A 20,149-nucleotide genomic window follows, 5' to 3' on the forward strand; every position below is an offset into this window, starting at 1 on the left:
CTCTACAAATATTAATTATGATTAATGTCCACACTTTCTGAATGCGTGTAAATAAATAGAAAAGTGGAACTCCTTGGGAGAGATGGGAGCTCCAAACAATCTCTTTTTGGTCAAAAAACCTGCTGCCAAAATGTATGAAATTCAAAAAGAAAAACCAGTGTTTCCAGCTGGACTCATTAGCACGTTCATAGGGAGAAGTCAGTCCTGTTTAAACAAGCCGCAGAAATGGTTTGATTTTGCTGAAAATCTTTGCTCACCAACTTCAGAAAGTCATTAAGATGCTAAGAAATTGATTTGGGAAGTTACCATCTTGGACTAGTGGGAAGAGTGGTTGTAAGAAGACCTCAAGGAAGATAATTGATGCATAACTACAAGAAAGCCACCCCAGGGGAACAGAATCGTATCGCCTCTGCCCACCAAGGCCTGAGGGTGAGAGAGTTCAGTTCTGCAGTTAATGGCAGCAATTTCCAACCGCATCCTCTGCATTAACATTTCTGGATCAAGACGTCAACGTTAAAAAAAAATACTGTTCCAAGTAATTTCTTCTTTTTTTTTAAAGATAAGCAGCTACCATTTACTGACAGGTGAACGTTGGTGTCTAGCATTGCTCTCAAAGTGCTAGTGCAGTTCTGGGTCTGAGATGGGCTCACGTTCAGCTGAAGGCCACGTTGCTAACGTGAGATGTCGGCAAAGGCGGTTGTGCTACGGGGGAGGCTTGGGCGGAGCCAAGAGATCCCCCGTGCAACTAGAAAGGAGGGCGCACAAAGAGCTGTGGAGCAATAATTCATTTAGTTTAAAGAATACTCAAACACCCTTCTCCACTTCTACGATAAATGGGTACGCTGCCTTTTTTCCCCAAGGACCTCTCATAGAACTGATGTTGCTGTAGAACGGAATAAAAAACTGGTCCATTTTTCTTAATGAATCCAACCTTAAGGGTACTAAGATAACTGCCAGCCGCTCACGTGTTCCTTAACAGTGAGATATCTTTGGGAACTACCGTAGTTCCTCGAAGTACTGTAGGGTTTACTCCATCTACGCTTGCTTAGCTGGACAGTTTCTAAATGTAAAGGTTCATAAACTGATAAAATTTAGTTTCCTTTGAGTTATAGCTGGCTGCAGTCAAGTAAACAAATAACCAAATTAATGTTGGAAATATTCATTACAGTTTGAATATCTCATTATTTATTTCAATATATTAACTCATTTATAAACTCAAATTTTAATTTTAGGACATTAAAATGTCTGTAAGAAGTCAACTGTCTGCTTGTACAGCTTCTTGTCTCAGATCCAGGTAGGAAAAGTCCAAAAGACAGGTCCATATGACTGGGGGCTTGGCCACCTGCTCTTGAGACTCATGCCCCTAGAGCTGCCGGAGGGTGTCGTGAGGGTGGGTTCCACGAGTGGTCAGTTCCTCCTTGGGTGAGGGGATTGTTCCTCCCCCTCTTAAGGAGGTGTCGGTTCATCTCCTCCAGAAACCATTGCTGGATCCCACCACACTGGACAATTTTTGTCCAGTATCTAATGTCCCCTTTTTGGCAAAAGTGGTTGCACAGCAGCTTCAGAGGACCTTGGATGAAGCAGATTATCTGGGCCCCTTTCAGCCAGGATTCAGGCCTGGGTATGGGATGGAAATGGCATTGGTCACGCTTTTAGATGATCTCTGGTGAGAGCGGGACAGGGGTGGTTCGTCCATCCTTGCTCTACTTGACCTCTCAGCAGCCTTCAGTACCATCAACCATGGTATCCTTCTGGACTGGCACTGAATTGTGCTGGTTCTCCTCCTTTCTCCAGGGTCAATACCCAAGTCAGTGTTGTTTGGAGGGGGAGAGATCCCGCCCTCGGACCCTACTTTGTGGGGTGCAGCAGGGTTTGGTGCTCTCTCCACTCCTATTTAACACCTACATGAAGCTACTGGGTGAGATAATCCATCACCACGGGATGAGGTACCATCAGTGCAATTATATATCTCCACCCTGGCGAATTAAGCCATGCTGTTGATGTCCTGCCTCAGTGCCTTGAGGCTGTGCGGGCCTGGATGGGGAACAACAGGCTTCAGCTGAACCCTGGCAAGACTGAGCAGCTCTGGGTTTTAGGGCTGTCTGGTTCTGGGTTTGGTACTGATTGGGTTTGCACTGCTCCAGACAAACCCAGTGCATAATCTGGGGGTCCTCCTGGACTTGCGACTCCTGCTGAAGGAGCAAGTGGCAGTCACAGCCAGGAGGGCCTTTGCACAGGCCTTTGCTTCGTGTTGTGCGCCAGTTGCACCCATTCCTGGATCAGGAGGCTCTGCTCATGGTCACTCATGCCCTGGTCACCTCCCAGATGAACTACTGTAATTCATTGTACCTGGGGCTGCCCTTGAAGAGTATTTGGAAGCTTCAGCTGGTACAAACTCTGGTGGCGCAGGCAGTTATGTGTGCCCCTAGAATGGCACACGTTACATCTCTGCTCTGTGAGCTGCATTGGTTGCCAGTTTGCTTCTGGGTGCAATTCAAGGTGCTAGTTTTGACTCTGAAAGCCCTTCACGGCATAGGGCTGGGTTATTTGAGGGACCGCCTCTTCCCAGTTACGTCTGCTCATCTCATCAGGTCTGGCAGAAAGAGTATGTTGCAGGTCCTGTCTGTTAAGGAGTTACATCTGTCAGGACCTAGGAGATGGCCTTGTCTGCCATGGCGCCCATCCGGTGAAACATAATTTCCCCCGAGGTGAGACTGTCCCCACCCTTGATATCCTTCTGCAACTCCCTGAAAACGTGGTTGGGGATCTCAAGGAAATGGTGCGAACTAATCAGGTGCCAACATTGCCTGCAACATCGAATGCTCTCTCTTAGCCTTTTAATAATAATATTGATGTTTTTAAGTGTGGAATGTTTTTTAATATTGTTCATTTTATGGGGGGGGGTTGTGTGTCACCCAGAGCCACATTTGTGCGATGGATCGCTACATAAATGTGATGAATGAATGAATGAATGAATGAATGAATGAATGAATGAATGAATGAATGAATCCGTGATGTCTGAGCAGACAAAAGAGATGAGTCGGACACAGATGAATAGAGGAATCTTGGCGAAGTCAAGACTACTGAGTTCTGAAGCCTGAAGGAACTGAGACTTGGATAGCTCCACGTGGATCCTGCAAGATGAAATTTCTCCCAAACAGAACAGTAGAAAATGATTTAATCTGAAGGCCAACTGAGGCCTTTTGTGGGTAGCCATGACCCATTATGGGGCCAGCTCTACCTGCTCTGAAGAAGCTCTCTGGATGGCTTAAGGACCTACACTTGATATTGCTGCCTCAGACTTCTGCAAGGCCGGGTGATCATGTTTCGGCTGGATGATGATGATGATGATGATGATGATGATGATGATGATGATGATGATGATGATGATGATGATGATGATGATAACAATGCAATGACAATGACCTCAGGCTGAGAGGACCTGAAGATGGACCAGGTGTCCTTTGGTCTGAACCTCACTGCCCCAAGGACTGTTGTAGGGTATAATAACAGAGCCTCGGAAGCCTGCCAGCACCTCTTCCTGCCCCCCTTATACCAAGCAGAGCCAAGGCAGGCTATTCTGAGTCTCTTTCTCAGGCCTTTCCCAGCCCTGGGTCGCCTTTGATTTTCCATCAGCAGCCCCTGCTACGTCTCTCCTCTCCTCTCCTCTCCTCTCCTCTCCTCTCCAGAAATGCATTCAGAATCAACGTATTCCCGCTTATCCAGCCGTATTCCAGGCGGACTGTTCTCCAAACGCCTTGGCTGTTGTCACTGTCTGACCGAGAAAGGCTTCCAGTATTTACCTGAGCAGGGCCTGTACAGGGATCTCTCTTTGGGTCCCTTCATTCACAGGGTTCCAGATTCTGACAAGCCAGCTGTTTACTGTCATTTGGGAATTACGGTGTGGTATTTGCTTTATTTAAGCAATCTCTGCAAGTGAAGACGAATCCATACTCCAGCAGTGGGCAGCCTAAGGCCACCCGGCTTGAGTCCCTGCCCAATGCGTGCTGACCAGGTTCCAGATGTAAACTTTTCCAGGGAAGCAGATAGAGGTCATCTCCAGCCACCCCCGTAAAATCGTAAAGATCAGCTTCAAACAGGATCCGGCATTGGGCCTTCCCCTCGGGCAGGGTCCAGCCTAGCGAAAGAATGGCGATGGCCTTCCACCCAGGGACAGGTCCTTCCCCAGGGCTCCTGCGGGTAGGGGGCCCTGCGGGTGAGAGGTGGGGGGCAGCCGTGCATGCTCATTGGAGGAAAGTAGGGAGAAGCAGCTCTCCCCCTGGGCAATATGCCGCTGGGCGCCTGTTCATCCTGTTTTTCCTGACTTCCAGCCTCTCCCTGCCTCTGGTCCTCCGGCCTTCATCTCACGCCCCAGGCCAGCTTCCTCACCTGGTCCTACTCCAGGTTCCTGTACTGGAAACCCTCGGTTGAAGGCCTGCTTTTCACGAGCCTGCTGAAGCGGCCAGAGGATTCCCCTTTCTAGCACTTCGGCCCCAGATGGGTCTGGAAGCCCAGAAGCAGCCAGCCCGCCGTTGCTGGCCCCGGGCCGGGGCTTTGCTGGGTGGGCTCTCCAGCTGCTTCGTAGGCCACGGTGCTTTTCCTCCGGCTGCCGTGAGGCTCTGGGGACAGGCCCACCAATCCTCCCTCAGGACCAGCAGGGCTTCTGGGCCTTGGTTTGGCCAACGTGCTGCTGAGCCCAGCCTGAAGGAACGGTCCACCACTGCATGGTTATTCAGCCTGTTGCCCGGTTGCCCATGCGGGATGGATGTTTGCCCAGCCCTGCGCTATCCAATCCACGTGATGCTCTTTCTTCTCCCATCGACAAGAATGGAAAAGGCATCGCTCAGGAGCGTTTTCCTCTGAATCCAGTTCCCTCCGTTGCCAAATCAATGCCCCGCATCTCAATGGAGAGAGATGCTCCAGAAAGATGTGATGGTTGACATTCAACGGCCATGGAAAGGCTGAAGAAAACCAGATGGACGTCTCTTCTGGCCCCGAGAGGAGCGATCATGAGGACAGTCTGGATGTTGAGGGAGGTGATTATGAAAATCATGAGACTTGTGCTTTGAATCCAGATTTCTGCACTGTAGCAGCACTAGTAATAGCCAGATTAATGGTTGCTCTGACTCATCTTCTGCAAAAAAACTCCCCCACTTCTCACCATAAAGGTCGGTGTCTAAACACACTTCCCTTCCCCGTTTTCACAAGAATAAATGAGAACTAATTGGCAGCTCCCCTCCCCTGCCCCGTGTTTCAGTGCTCAATGTGATGGCGAATATCTGTGGCCTTCCAGATTGCACTTTGGTTCTCTTACTCCGTCCAGGCTTCCCCCTCCCCTCAAAAGACGGCGGCCCGTGGCCATTTCTGCAGCACATTGAGACGTCTCACACTCGTAGCCCCTGGCAACAGTCATGCTGTCAGCGCTGGGGTCATCGTGCATGGGCCCTGGCTACACCTTTGCCCTAAAAACCGCTTGCTTGGCCTCAGTTTTGCTCCACTGCCTCCATCCCCTCCTCTTAATTCAGATCCCCCCTCCCTGATTTGTTATTTGGTCAAATATACTTGTTTCTCTCCTATTCCGTCACCTTCCGGTTCCTGTTTTTTTCATGCTAAAGTCATGCTGGATGTGCAATTAGTTGTTGCAATAACAGATTTGGAAAATGTGGTTCCACGTGGCTTACTGATTTCTCAGTAATTTCCTAGGAATTTATAAGTTCTGGCTCCGAGGTTCCCTGTTACTCCCACTCTGTGTATTCTGCTTTTTTTCTTAGAGATGAAATATTTCCTCTGTTGACCTAGGAATGACTTAGGACTTAGGAATCTATTGCATTGTCTAATAACAAGCCAGACGCTTTGTGGCTGGAGCTGAATCCCCTTGCTTTCAACTGTATTCTGTGGGGTTGACTGCAGACGCCCCCCCGCCCGGCGTCCCCTACGGCCCCAGGGCGTTCTTTCCTCCCTCTCGGGAAGCGGGATTAAGCCAGCTTGGACTCCCCGCGTGCCCTTATCTGTTCAGGCCACTCCTAGCTCGGGTCAGATATGTGCCCAAAATGCCCGGGGTGTGTACTTTGCATTAGAAATTTCCTCCTTGTGGTTTTACAGGGTACACGTTGTAGCTTCACCCATTACAGGAATACGCTCTGAAACGGTGGAGTCATGGGGGAGGCCCCAGCGGAGGGCCTGGCGTAAGAGAGCCGGGGGTCCCGCGTGTCTCAGGGCTCCCAGAAGGAGGCACAGCCCTCGCAGGCCCGCCTTTCTTCGGAAGCCTGGCTAAGAAGGAGCGGATATGCAAACGGTTCTCGGTTTCGGGGCAGCTGTATTTTTAGCACCGCGGAGGCTCGGTTCCAGGAAAGCAGGAAGCCAGAGGCGGGGAGGCTAGAAAGGCAGCCTCGGAGGATGCTGGCGAGGGGGTAGGCCAGCTATGCAGCTGGGCCAGCACACCCAGTTCTCTCCCTGCAGAGGAGCCGGGGAGGAACTGGAGCTGGAAACTGCCCCACGTGAAAAAGTCCCACTGGGGCGGTGCCATCTTGACCTTTTGGGCCTCTCCGTGCAGAAGGGGAGGAGGCAGGCAGGCATGGCGCCATCCATGCTTGGCGTGTCCTTCGGCCACGGTTCTTCCCGTGGGCCCAGAGGGGGAGCCGCACAAGAGAAGCTCTTTCGGGAGCCCGGCCACCCTGCCCGCCTGCTGCCCCTCCTCCTCCAGCCGCTTGCCCTTTCCTTAGTGGCCGTCCGTTCCCCTGGCTGCCCTGGGCTATCGGCTGGAGGGGAGACAGCACCCTACAGCCTTCCACCCGTAGCCTGTGCAACTCCCGCTGCTCCTGCGTGATTCCTCTGCATAGCTCTTTTCCAGCCAAGCGATGGGCTGTGGGTCAAACTGCTTGCGGGCAGGTGCCCGGGCTCAGTTTGAGGCGCTGGCTGCCAGCCGGGTCGCCACAAGCAGGCGTGCAGTTGTGCACTACTCAAAGGTGCCGTGGCATGCAGGGCGCCAAGTGATGGGAAGGGCAGCAGCCCAGTGCCGCGTTGCATGGCACCAGGTTGGAGGAAGAAGCCCACCCGGCTGCTACTTTGCGCCTCTGGGCGTGCCCTCTAGCAGGGAGGACGAAGCCCTGGGAAGCCGCTGCTGCCACCTGACGTGACTGGTGCTTTTGCACAAAGGCGCCTTACGGGCCAGCGGCGGCCCTGGCTGCCGTGTTGGGCCGTGCCCAGGACAGCCCAGGGACAGATCAGGCACCGCCTTGCCCCTCTGGGCCTCTGGGATTTGCAGGGCTCGTGGGGTGGGGGCTCGAAGGCTGGCCCCCTCTGTGGCAGCCCCACTTTACAGTCTCTCCAGCGTGCTTCTGTGCCAAGAGCCAGGTGGGTGGCTTTCTTCTCCCGGCTCCCCTGGGCTCCTCGTGAGCCCGCCAGGGGTGGGGGTGGGTTCTGTGCTTTGCCCCGTTACTTTGGGTATTGCTCCTCCGGCACTGGGGCAGATCACAGCCGTAAGGAGAGAGAGCAGTGGGTGGCGTTGCGGCCTGCTGCAGGTAGCTCCTGGGGACAGCTCCCAGCCCAGCCCCCTCCTCAGTATCTGTCAGGAAGCGCAGGACAGGATAGAGAGCGGGGGGGGGGCAATATGGGAAGAAAGGCTCATCGCAGCCACCCAGCTCCTTGCCTGGTTTGAGGCTTTGGGGGGGCCGTGGGCCATGGGGTGTCCGCAGGGTATGGTCAGAACAGTCAGAATGATGGAGGAATCAAAGCTCTGCCTGGTTTTTAGGGGTGGAGCTTTGATTGCACTGTTGTGGCTGCCATCTTGCCTTTTTTGACCACACCCTGCAGACCCCTCCGTGGGCCTGATGTCCAGGTCTGGAGGCCTCCTGCTGTCTTCCTTTTCTGCATCCGCTACACAACCGAGAAGGAAGGAGGGCCCCCTGGGCATCCCTGTGGGATGCCCTGCACGCCTGGCCGGGCAGAGAGGCAGAGCGCCGACAGGCGTGGGCAGGGCCCCCAGCCCCAGCGTGCTCCTGGTCCGTGCGAGGTCCAGCCAGGCTGCTGCAGACCTGCGTCCCTCGTTCCCGCCCACTGCTGGCCTGTGTTCCCTGCTGACCCTGGCAGGAACCGGACAGGCCGGGGGCCGCCTCCGCAGCACGTGCACGGCGGGCCCGGTTTGGGCGGAGAAGCTGGGGAGCTGGTGCAAAGGGCTGGGCCACGGCGGCCCCCAAGTTCTCATCTGTGCCAGGTGGATGGGGGAATGGCAAGGGGGCTGGTGCCAGCGAAGTGGAGGAAGCGGGATGCAATGGGCCCCTCTCTACCCACTTGCCGCGTGGCCCCGAGGAAGGGCAGCGGATCGTAAGGCTGCTGGGCAGGAAGAGCAAGGCAGACAGCGGGGAATGCCGGCCGGAGGGCTGCGGTTCCTTCCTCTCGGGCAGCCTTTGGACTCACAGGCACGGTACTTTTCCATTCCACACTCCTCCGTCTGCAAATCGTGCAGAGCGCAGGGGGGGAGTGGAGGTGGCACTCCCGGCCGGCTCCAGCGCGGGTCACGGTGCTGCTGCCGCCCTTCGGCGCTCTTTGAGAGGCAGGGGTTCAAGACCCTCAGAGGACACCCACCTCCGGACCAGAGGGGGCCTTCTCTGGGTCCCCAGTGCCGGGGCGATCTGGTGCAGGGGGATAAGAGGAAGGGCCCTCGGTGGCCCCACCAAAATTGTGGAACTCCCTAACTTAGGAGGACCCTTCCCCAGTGCTCGTTTGCTTACTTAGAAAGGCAGCGCAATGCACGTTTTATCTGACGCTTTATGTCTGCACTTGCTTTTCCTTCTTGGCAAAGTCAGGCAGAGGAGAGAGCCACGAACGCCACTGCAGTTCTCAGCAGGCCTCCCCATCGACTAGGCTGGCAAGGGCTTCTGGGAGCTGTAGTTCAGCCACATCCCTTTTCCCACCCCCTCCATGCTAGAAAGCAATTAATTCCGTTGTGTATCTTTCCCCTCTTCAGGATCAGCGCCTATGGAATATTCTTCTAAAAATATCCTTTCCGCTTTGAACGGAAAAGAAAAAAGGACAGGTCAAGGAGAGTCAAGAGACGGCACAAATCTTGAAATTGGAAACCTGTTTTTTGTGCTGGATTTTTACAGAGCTGCCTGATCAGGTATGCAGACTTCACTGTACGTGCTCAGAGGAATGGCGTGTCCAGGGGAAGAAGTCGGCAAGAATCAGGAGCCGTGTGCTCTGGAATCCCTGGACGGAGCAGAAGCGTCGCCCTGTCCAGCAGATCTCCCCGGTGATGGTTGCTGGCCATCCAGAGCAAAGTTGCTCAACCTCGGCACCTTGAAGATGGGTGGGCTTCAGCTCCCAGAATTCCCCAACCAGCCACGCCGGGGAGTTGGTCCACACTTCTGGGAGCTGAAGCCCACCCATCTTCAAGTTGCCGAGGTTGAGAAACACTGATCCAAAAGGACCCCTTGTTGGCTGATGACTGGAGGACGCGGCAGTTACTTAGGGTTGGCCTTTAGACCATCCAGATCCCATTGAACGATAAGGAGGGAAATCCCAGTTGATTAATTCCTCCATTGCAAATACATCTGTGCAGCGAGGAAGGAAAAACGGCGGAGGAACGTGTCAGCTGAGCACTTTCCTGAAACGAAACGCTGTGGGATGCAAACGGGGAGCAAACTGGGCTCCCGGTCTCTGCCTCCCCGGTTAGGAGCAAAGCCGAAACTCTTGAGGCTCCGAGCAGTCGCCGGCAGCCCCCCGAGGCCAGGCGCTTCCCAGGAGGGTCAGCCGCTCTGCCTCTCCCTCTGACTCAGCCCAAGACTCTGCTCTGGCCGCCCGAGTTTTGCATCTGAAAGATTAACCTTCAGCTTCAAAGTGGCGTTATTCATTTGTTAACCATATCAGATGGTCTGAGCTGGCAACTAATATAAAATATGAAGTACCGTGGCTTGCTATCGTAGCACACCCCAGTGTTAAAGTCAGCCTCCTGCTCGATCCAAACCAGATCCGGCTCCTTTCCAAAGTGCTGACTCAGGCCCAACACGCTTTTGGAACTTGATACTCGCCCCACACGCACACACACCTTGGTGTAAAATTTTCACACCACCCGGACTGGAAAATCCCCAAACACCTTTCTTGTAGATCAGTGTTTCTCAATCTCAGCAACTTTAAGATGGGTGGCTTCAACTCCCAGAGATGGCTGGCTGGGAAATTCTGGGAGTTGAACCCACCCATCTTAAAGTTGCTGAGGTTGAGAAACACTGTTATAGACAATGAAAAGGCAGCATGCAATCGGTCCACTGGTCTGAGTCGGGGGGTTCCCTCCGAAGGGGAGTGGGATTTGAACTGCAAGTTGCTTCTTTCTCACCATCGGGCTGGGCAAGGCGAGGTGGGAGGCAGAAGCTCCCTTCTTGGGCAATATCCAGAGACATCTATTCCTGTCGCAGAAGGGATGCTCTCGCTCTCGCGGCCCTTCGGGAAAGGCTCGCGGTCCTGGAGAGGATGAGGCGGCCTCGAGAGCTCCTCCTCTAGACACGGGAGGCTCCAGCCTCTTCAGCTCAGGGAGCCAGAGGAGTTTGCCGCAAACAGTCTTCCCGCCCGGATTCGCTGGCTCAAGTGCTTTTTGTCGGCCAGTTTGCTTGTTTCCAGACCTACACGTCGTCGTCTCCCTGCAGCCGTGAAAGCCCGGGGGCAGTCCAGTTTCCCACTGCTAACAAAAGCATTTCAGAGAGATCTCCAGGGCTCCAAGCAGAAGAAGCATGGGGAGCTTCGTAACTTCTCCATGGCTTCTGTTCCCTTCCATTTTCTTGTATCCCTGGGAGCCGGGGGACTGGATGTCCCCCCTCTGATCTGAAGCAGGAGGGGCACGGGCATCCTGGCGCTGGCCAGCTGCTGGTTAAGCAAGGCACAGCAGCCCCCTTGTTCTGCAGGGGCGGAAACAGAAGAGTGGCCTGCCCTGTGGAAGGAGCCGTCGGAGGAGCATCGCTCCACCTTGCTTCAGCATCCAGAGCTCCTGGGCGTGCACAGAAGCCCCTGTTATCTAGTGGAGCGAAGCGAAGCAGCAGCTCTACTCGATCGCTTGGGAGCGAAGCACTTCTTTGCAAGTAACATCGCTAGGATTACGTTTCCGGTCCTTCGTTGGTTACCGTGTGCAGCAGTGAAAACTACGTTAAAAGTACGTGTTGTCTGTGCAGTTTGGAAACAGGAAGCCGTCGATGAGGCTGCCCAGGGAAAGCTGATTCATACATATACTATTCATTGTTAGGTTTGTGCCCGGCTTTTCCTACCGGAATTCCACCGTCTATCCGTGGCCGCTCCTTCCCGCTGTCCCCCGTAACAACCGGCCTGCGAGGAAGAGGAGCTGCCGGGGACGGCCAGCCCAGTCCCCAGAAAGCTTCCGCAGAGGGGAAGCTGGGCTCCCCTCGCCTCCAGCCCGGCCCTTTGGCCATGCCGCTCACAGTCACAGAGCTGCCCCTCTGCCCCATGGCGCACCAAGCCCCCTTGCCTGAAGCTGAGCGCCGGGGGCTGAGTGTGGAGGTGCCACAACTCATCGGGCAGAGCTGAGGCGGGCAGACCCAAAAGGGGGCACGCTTCTGCCACCGACTCGCACCCACCTTTTACCGGCTGGAGAGAAGAAAACAGGCTGAAAGCATGCGCAGCGTATTCAGGCTTTTTAGTCTCAAAAGAAACGAGGCGCGGCGTGGCCTGACACCTCCCGTGGCTCACTTGTGACGAGGCCAAACCAGGCCCGTCGGCCACCCCAGCCATCTCAGCTAACCGCTGGGCTGCCAGCAACGTCTGCAAGCAGACCTGTAATGGATGACAATGGCATTAAGGCCACGTTTTTAGGAGCTCTGCCTGCCTGAGGGGCTGGTATGCCCGAGCCCTGCGCCCCCGACTTTGAATGCACGGAGGAAGGGCCTGGCGCTGCCGCCGGGCCAGCAAAGCCTCATGAACGTTGCCAGGAAGCTGCAGGCTCAGGGCTTCAAGTTCTGCTGAGGACACCAGGACAGAAGGCAGGAAATCACAGCTTTGGGGGAAAGAAACAAGGGTCCATCAGCAAGTACCGATATGTGAAGCTGTCTGCCCCCGCCCCGTTTTTGCATGTCTTTTCAGAGGAGATTTGCAGGTCTCCTGCCATCCGCGGACTTCCCCGGCAGCGGACGGAGTCCCAGCTGAGGGGCTGCTCCGGGGCGTCTCTTGGCCACCCTCCCAGCACAGCAGGCTTTGCCTCGCTGGCGACCCCCGGGGTGGAACTCATACGCCCACGCGGGGGCCGTGGATCACGCAAAGCACAGCCCCACACCAGAAGGGGGGAAACACCTTAAGAAAAGTGCAGCAAAGAAAAGAGGTCTGTCTTGTTCTCGCAGTGGTTCCCTGAGGTGGCAAGATCTGCAAAGGATAAAGTTGCGCTTAAACTCTCTTTAAACCCTGCTTAACTGGATGGTTGTTGGAGCCGCAACACTCGTGGAGGCAGACAGTGCAGATGGGGATGTCCACAATGTGTGGTCAAAAGAATCCAGGTGATGGCCATGAGGGTGTGATCGAAGCTCCACCTGCTTTTACGTGCAACACATTTAAAAAAGGGCGGGGGCTTCCATCCCGCTGTCACAGCCATCATTTTGACTTTTTTGACCACGCCCTACAGACTCCCAGGGAAGAGCATCTTAAGAGCTGCTGCTCCGCATGTCGACCAACCAACCGACTCTGTGATTCCCTGAGCAGAGAAACGAGTGGGCAGGTCCATGACCTGAGAACCGTCACTGATCTTCTTCATACGTGGGATGACCAAGACTGTTTTCCACTTTCAATAATGCACAGATGCCACGTAGAGGTGATTTATTTGTACTGCCGGTGATGGCTCCCCCTCCTCCGTATCTCCTGAAAATGTCAGTACTTGGGAGGTTTCCCCACCTACGATCAGCAGAATATGGGAGGGGAGGGGAGGGGAGGGGAGGCATGGCAGAACTTGTCCCATGAGACTTTTGGAAAGCCGGAATTGAATTCCCACAGACCGCCCTGTGTCTTCTGAATCGGCTTTCCTGCCAGGTCCCCCTGCCTCTCTCCGAGCCTGACCAGGCCACATCCCACCCTTGGGGCTTGCACCCCCATCTCGATGCCCCTGAGCTCAGGGCACAGAGCGGCAGCCGGAGGGCTTGGTCGGAGGCAGAGATCCAGACTCCCTGTCTGAAAAGCAACCACCGTCAGGAATTGGTCTTTGGCAGCCCACAACACCTTCGCACAAGATCCGACCTGAACATCAGCATGGGAGGCCACACCGCGAGAGGAGCCTTCCAGCTTGCATGGCCGCCCATCTCACAGCAACTCTGGGTGGCACACAAGCAAACTGTCAACGCTCATTGGCAAAGAAGCCATATCAGAACCGACGGGTGACCGAAGATGCCAAGACCAGCTTGCGGAAGACAAAGGGCAAACGCTTGCCCTGAAGTTCGGGGCTGGAATGCTGGCCGGGCCTTTATGCTGGTTCTCTTTTAACTGGTTACCAGTTTAAACTATTCGGGTGTGCTGTAAACAGTGCCTAAAATTGAAATGATCTTAGAATATCTGTTATTGAAAAGTTTGCCAAGCAAGGTTCATTTTTAGGATGCCCCCAAGGAAGGTGGGCTGTGAGAGCTGGACCATAAGGAAGGCCGAGCGCCGAAGAATTGATGCCTTTGAACTGTGGTGCTGGAGAAGACTCTTGAGAGTCCCCTGGACTGCTAGGAGGTCAAAGTAGTCAATCCTAAAGGAAATCAACCCTGATTGTGCATTGGAAGGATCGATAATGAAGCTCAAGCTCAGATACTTTGGTCACCTAATGCGAAGAGAGATCTCTTTGGAGAAGACCCTGATGCTGGGAAAGATTGAAGGCAAAAGGAGAAGAGGACGGCAGAGGATGAGATGGTTAGATAGCATCACTGAAGCAATGAGCATGAAACTGAGCAAACTCAGGGAGGCAGTGAAGGACAGGAAGGCCTGGCGCGATGTGGTTCATGGGGTCACGAAGAGTCGGACATGACTGAACAACTGAACAACAACAACAACAACAAGGAAGGTGAACCCTTGAAGGAACCTTTGCACGTGTTAATTCAAAATGACAACTTCATAAAAATGGGTTAAGAATTCAGTTCAGCACCACCCTTTCCTGGACACCCTGCCTCACGCTTCCTGTGGAGTTCTCACTATCTCTTCCACTTCCTCCAGCGGTTTCCTGACATCGCTCTGGCCTCCCGCCAAGTCCTTTAGGTAACCTGTTTCCTCTGCTTCACCGGACATGCCCTTCCTTTCTTCCTTCTGTCTCCCACTGCATTATACCTTTTGGAAGAGGAAGACAGTAGGAATGTGCAGGTGATGCGCAGTGTGGCTCTCTGTCTGGGCAGAAAGCAAGGTTAGAGCTGGCAGAGCAGGAGGGGGTTGGCGCGTCCCCTGGATCTTCGAGCCCTGCCCGAGGCAAAATGGTAACAGGAACTTCTCTGGGGCAAAGGAGGTGGAGTCCAGGTCCTGCAAGAGGCTGGAGCAGCCCTGGCCCTTGTCAGAAGGGCATCACCCAGGGCCAGATGGGGAGAGGACTGGATTTGTGGCCCAGCAGGTGCTGAGAAGGGCTGGACCGGCTGACGACCAAATGCTTGCAACTGAGCGCTTTGCTCCCCGCCATCTGGGTGGCCTTTGGGCCCTGTCGGACCTCCTTGCAGGCTCAGGCCATGCGGATTACAGCTGCTTGGACTGCCCCGTCTGCACCTCCCCCCCTTCCGCTTCTTCCCCGTAGATGCAGCTGGAGAGGCTGCTCGCCTGCAGCTCTATGGCAGCGGGTGGATGCTCTCCTCTTTCTCGGACCCACACGCCCCTGCGAATGTGTGAGACGGCATGCAGCGCCTGGCCTCCTGGAATGCCCCAGCCGCCTTCTTCCCCTTTGCCTTCCGCCGCTATCATTGGCACCTCCCAACCCGCCTGCTGATCTCGTTCTGCATGTCTTTGCAGGATGGACAAGTAAACAGGCAGAGAGGGGCAGGGGAGGCAAATCCTTATGGAAGAAGCAGCAGGAAAGCGGGGGGGGGGAGGGGGGCGCAGGGGAGGGATTAATGGGCAGTGAGGAAAGGCAGGGAGGGCGCTGAAGTGGAAAAGAGGAGAGGGGACTGGGTGTGTGTGTGGAACAACCGCTCTGTCTCCCTCCCTGGTCTCAGTGCCCGTTTGCACTTTTTCACACTTTATTTTGGAAGGTTGTTTTGCGCATCCGTGCGCTTGCCAGGTAGAATCCTGTACGTGGCATTTCTTCCCTGAAGAAGACATGCTCCCGATCTGTTTCAGCATGGTTATTTCTGACCATTTTGTAGTCAGTGGGGATGGGGGAGGCAACTGAGCTTCAGGTGAAATCCAGAGAGCCATCCTATGGCCCTAACGCAGAACTTCCATTCTTTGGCCTCACGTCTATCAAACAAGGCAGGAGTAAACTTGGCTGGTCCCTGGCTGGTTTTCACCTGGACACCACACACAATAGCATCACACACCAGTGGAGCTCAATGACGGGTTCCAGGACCTTCCTGATCCAGGATCTTCTTGGTCCACACCCACATGAACAAACTTGGTGGTGGAAGGCACCGTGAAGAAACTCAAGAGCCACCCTGAGAAAGAAGGGTGTCTCATGGGGTGGGTGATTCCCTGCTGATTCCTGGTTACTGAAAGTATTCAAACCCACCAGCGACTCTCCTTTCCTTTTGATCTGCATGAGGACAGATCACACAGCCAGAAGAGACTCTCCGGACACTGTGAGGCCTTGAGCTGTGGGGTGAAGGAACTGAGAGCTCTGATTGTTTTCCACCAGTCCTTCCAGTTGAGGGTCACCTCAGGATTCTGGAAGTTCACACCTGACTAAGCGGATGGTGTCAGCAAGAAGAGCTTGGAATCTGTGACGAGGACGAAGAATTCCTGGGAAAGAAGGTTACGTGCTTTTGATGAAGAAGGGGAATGAACGGAGTGTTAAGCTGGTGCCTTTCAGCCTCATCAGGAGGGTGTTAAACAAGAACAAAAGAGGGAGGGTGGTAGCAGGAGCGGTAGATTGGCTGGCAATGCCCCTTGCCTATGGCACATGGTAGCTGGACTCAGAGTAGCAGCTTTGGATGTTTTCATGTTGGTTAGCCCCTCAGAGTTGCACGTAGTGAGACGAGCAGCCATAGGAACCCTTTTAAATAATAAAGAGAAGTCCAGAACGGAGGTCTGGAGCCAAGAAAGCAGAGAACAAAAGGAGGAGCAGGAGGTCAGGGTGGGCACTTGGAGTTTCATGGGAAACTACACAGAGGTAGTAGGTGGTGCCTCTCAGGTGTTTCTCTGCCAATGCACAGAGTACAGGAAATAGAACTAGGATCCACGTCAGGAAGACTAGTAGGCATACAATAGGCATCACTGAAACTTGGTGGGCTTATATTTGTTCTTGGCACGTAGTGCTGGAAAGGTAGAGCTTACTCAAAAGGAATGGGTCCAACAGAAAGGGTGGGGTGTTGCACCATATATAAAGAAAAAGAAATACTTGCACAGAATTTTAGAAATTGGAACATGGACTTCCTGCTGAAAGTATTTGGGTAAGGGGAAAAGAGAGAGAGAGAGAGAAGTGAAAGTAACACCACTGTGGGAGTTCATTATGCTCCATCTGTGCAGGTGCGCAGAAGATGCCAGTGAGGACTTTCTGCATCAGATGCTAGTCTATCAAAGGGACATGAAGTAATTATCATCGATTTATTGTTTTATCGGCTTGTTGTATGCTGCCCAGAGTCACTTTTTGTGAGATGGGTGGCCATATAAATTTGATTCATAAATGAATAAAATAATGCAGGATTTCAAATATCCCGATATTGCTGAGAATCTACCTCTGCCAGGAGTCACAATCCAACAAATTCTTGTCCTTCATTTGTGTCCAAAGGTGGAAGAAAGAATGGGGGGATCTGCTATCCTGGTTCTCATCCTTATCGATGAAAAGGAATGTGGGCGACAGCCTTGTAGGAAATATATTGTGTTATCCTTGAATTTGTGATATCTGTGAGATTCGGACCTGCATACTGGACTTCAGAAGAGCAGATTTTGATGGACATCAAAAGAAGATAGGTCGGATGCAATGAAAAGAAATCTTGAAGGAAAAAGTACTGTGGAAGAATGGGAAATCCTACAAAACATGATGTGAGGATACAGTTGCAAATGATCCCCAAAAGAAATCCCCAGCAAGTGATAGTGCCCCACTCTGCTACCCTGACTGGACCATGCCTGGAATCCTGTGTCCAATTTTGGTTGCCACAATAGAAAAAGGATGCTGAGGAACTGAAACAAGTGCTGAGAACAGCCACAAAGATCTTGCAGGTTAATTTGAAGAATGGTAAAAAGAATGGTCTGTTTAGCCTAACTAAGAAGAGACATGCTAGCGGTCTTCTAATATTTAAAGAGTTGTCACAGGAAAGAGATGTGATGGCTGCAGGTAGGGTAAGAACCAATAAGTAGAAGCTTAACAGAGAGAGATCCAAATTTGAAAGGAGGAGGAATCTCCTGGCTGTGAGAGCTCCTAAGCAATGGAACAGCCTCCTGAAGTCATGGGCCCTCCCTCACTGGAAACTTTCAAGAAAAGATTGGACAACCGTTTGTCTGGGATGGTCTGAGGATTCCTACGGGGTTTTGATTAAAGGGCTTCCAATATCCCCTTCAATCCCATGATTCTATGATTCCAGAGAAAAATACAACCTTGCAGCTGATTCGCTCCCTTACTTCGGGGTCAATTCCAGTCGGTGATGATGGGGAAGGAGAGGTCCCACCCTCGGACCCTACTATGTGGGGTGCCGCAGGAGTCAGGGCTCTCCCCCTCCCTTTTAACACCTACATGAGGCCGCTGGGTGAGCTCGTCCATCGCCATGGGGTGAGGCATCATCAGTATGTTGATGATACCCAATTAGACATCTCTGCCCCTGGCGAATTAAGCAATGCCATGAACATCTTATCTCGGTGCCTGGAGGCTGTGTGGGTCTAGATGGGCAAGGCTGAATGGGTCTGGGTTTGGGGGCCTTCCGGTTCTAGGACTATGCCATTGCTGATGCTGGATGGGGTGGCACTGCCCCAGACAGACCAGGTGTGCAATCTGGGGGTCCTCCTAGACTCACAACTCCTAATCAAAGAGCAGGTGGCACTCATGGCTAGGAGGGCTTTTGCACGGTTTCCGGTTGTGTGCTAGTTGCCCCCATTCCTGGATCGGGAGGCTCCGCTCAGAGTCATGCATGTCCTAGTCACCTACAGATTGGACTATTCTAATGTGCTCCACGTGTGGCGGCCCTTGAAAAGTACCCAGAAGCTTCAACTGGTGCAGAATGCGGTGGCGCAGGCCGTTACGTGTGCTCCAAAAACTGCGCATGTCGCACGTGTGCTCCACGAGCTGCCTTGGCTTCCAGTTTGTTACCGGGTCCAAATCAAGGTGCTGGTTTTGGCCTCTAGAGCCCTTCATGGCATGGGGCCGGGTTACCTGAGGGACCGCCTCTCCCCAATTACGTCTGTCCGTCCCATCGGGTCTGGCAGAGACGGCATGCTGCGGATACCATTTGCCATTTGGTGGGTCCTCTGCCATGGCGCCCACCTTATGGAATATTCCCCCCCCCCCCACCACCATTAGGCTAACTCCATCCCTTCTGGTGTTTCGGAAGTCCCTCAAGACCTGGCTAGGTGTCCAGGCCTGGGGTCCCAGGGAACCGGATACACGTCTGGATGGCTCCACCATTGAGGTGGATGTACTCACCCTCTCTCTGCATGGGGTTGGTATATATTTTAGTCTTAATTAATCTCTGTTTTTAACGTTGGCTTTTTAATATTTTTAAATGCTTGTTTTTATATATGTATTGTTTTTTATTTAATTATTGTACGCTGCCCAGGATCACTTCTGTGAGGTGGGCAGCTATATAAATTTGTTTAATATACAAAATAAATAAAAAAAATAATGTGGAAACAAGCTTGAGCCACCCCAGTCTGGTTTCTCTAAGAAATGTGATACCACAATTTGTCTGAAGCTCTAAAATGCTTCAGACAAATCGCAGAGCCAACGTCTGTCTGGCTCAGAATGACACAGGTCTTTTTATGTGGGCAGAATTCAGTGCTTTGCTGGCATCCGAAGACAACAGAGTGACTGAAGGTGCTGAGCATGGTGCAATCTGCCATGCCCAGCAAGGGTCTGACGATTCCTTCAGTTCAACATTTCTGCTCCCAATTTCATTTTGCAACTCAGTGAAATGCGAATAACCAGAAGAATAATGACATTCACAAGAGCATCTGTGTTTTCACAGGCATAAATAGCTGCCAAATTCAACCTATGACTGTAACAGGGAACCCAGATCGCTTGTGGTATCCCTTTCAGAAGCTGTGCTTGGACACCCTCTGGCGCTCCGCTCATCAACACAATCCCACGCTAGTTTCTCTGGCCAGACCCCCGAGCCAGCGACACTCACTGAAAGCCACACAGGTGAAAACCAACAAATTGTTCACATAAATTGCCTCTTTAGCAAAAGGGCCTTAGACGTTTGTTCATTCCTGCTATATTTACCCTTGGCTTCATCAGCAGTTAATTAGAAACACAACCGGCTTCTCTCACTTCTTGGGAAATCAACTATAGAACAACTTCAGTTTTTAGTTGAACAAGAATAACCTTTTGTGTACAGGCAAACAAAAGCCTTTCTGCCTGAGTAGCCCCGTCAGGTCTATTTTTTTCTGTTTGAGCATCACATTTTTGGGCTAAAATTGAGCCTTCTTTGCCTTTTGCGTCTGTGATTCTCTCAAGCCGCTACAGACGTTGCGGACGGCGTTTCTGTCGTGCAGCTTCAGGCCTGAATCATTCTCAGCCGTTTTTTTCCCAGCCGCTCCAACGCTTGTAGGTAGACCCGTGTTCACCACCACTTGCATCCTTTCCAGTGAAATAGCAACAAGGGAAGCCAGGCGCAGCATTTTCCAGCATGCTGTCGTCCGTCCCGGAGCGCCAGGTGCACCAGCCGTGACCAAAATGTCACCGCGATCTGCCGAATGTTGTTGAGGGAAAATATTAGCACTGGCTTTATAGGGTCTTCTTGTTTAGACTGTGCAACGTCACTTGGCCCAGGAAACACGTTCACACGATGCACCCGTGGCGGCTGAATGTCAGACTCCTAATATCAGCTTCACTTTCAGAGGAACCTCCCTGGGT

This window comes from Python bivittatus, unplaced genomic scaffold (genome assembly GCF_059951505.1).
Source record: "Python bivittatus isolate LINGU-HERP-01145 unplaced genomic scaffold, Pbiv_v1 ctg000970_np1212, whole genome shotgun sequence".
Classification (NCBI taxonomy): domain Eukaryota; kingdom Metazoa; phylum Chordata; class Lepidosauria; order Squamata; family Pythonidae; genus Python; species Python bivittatus.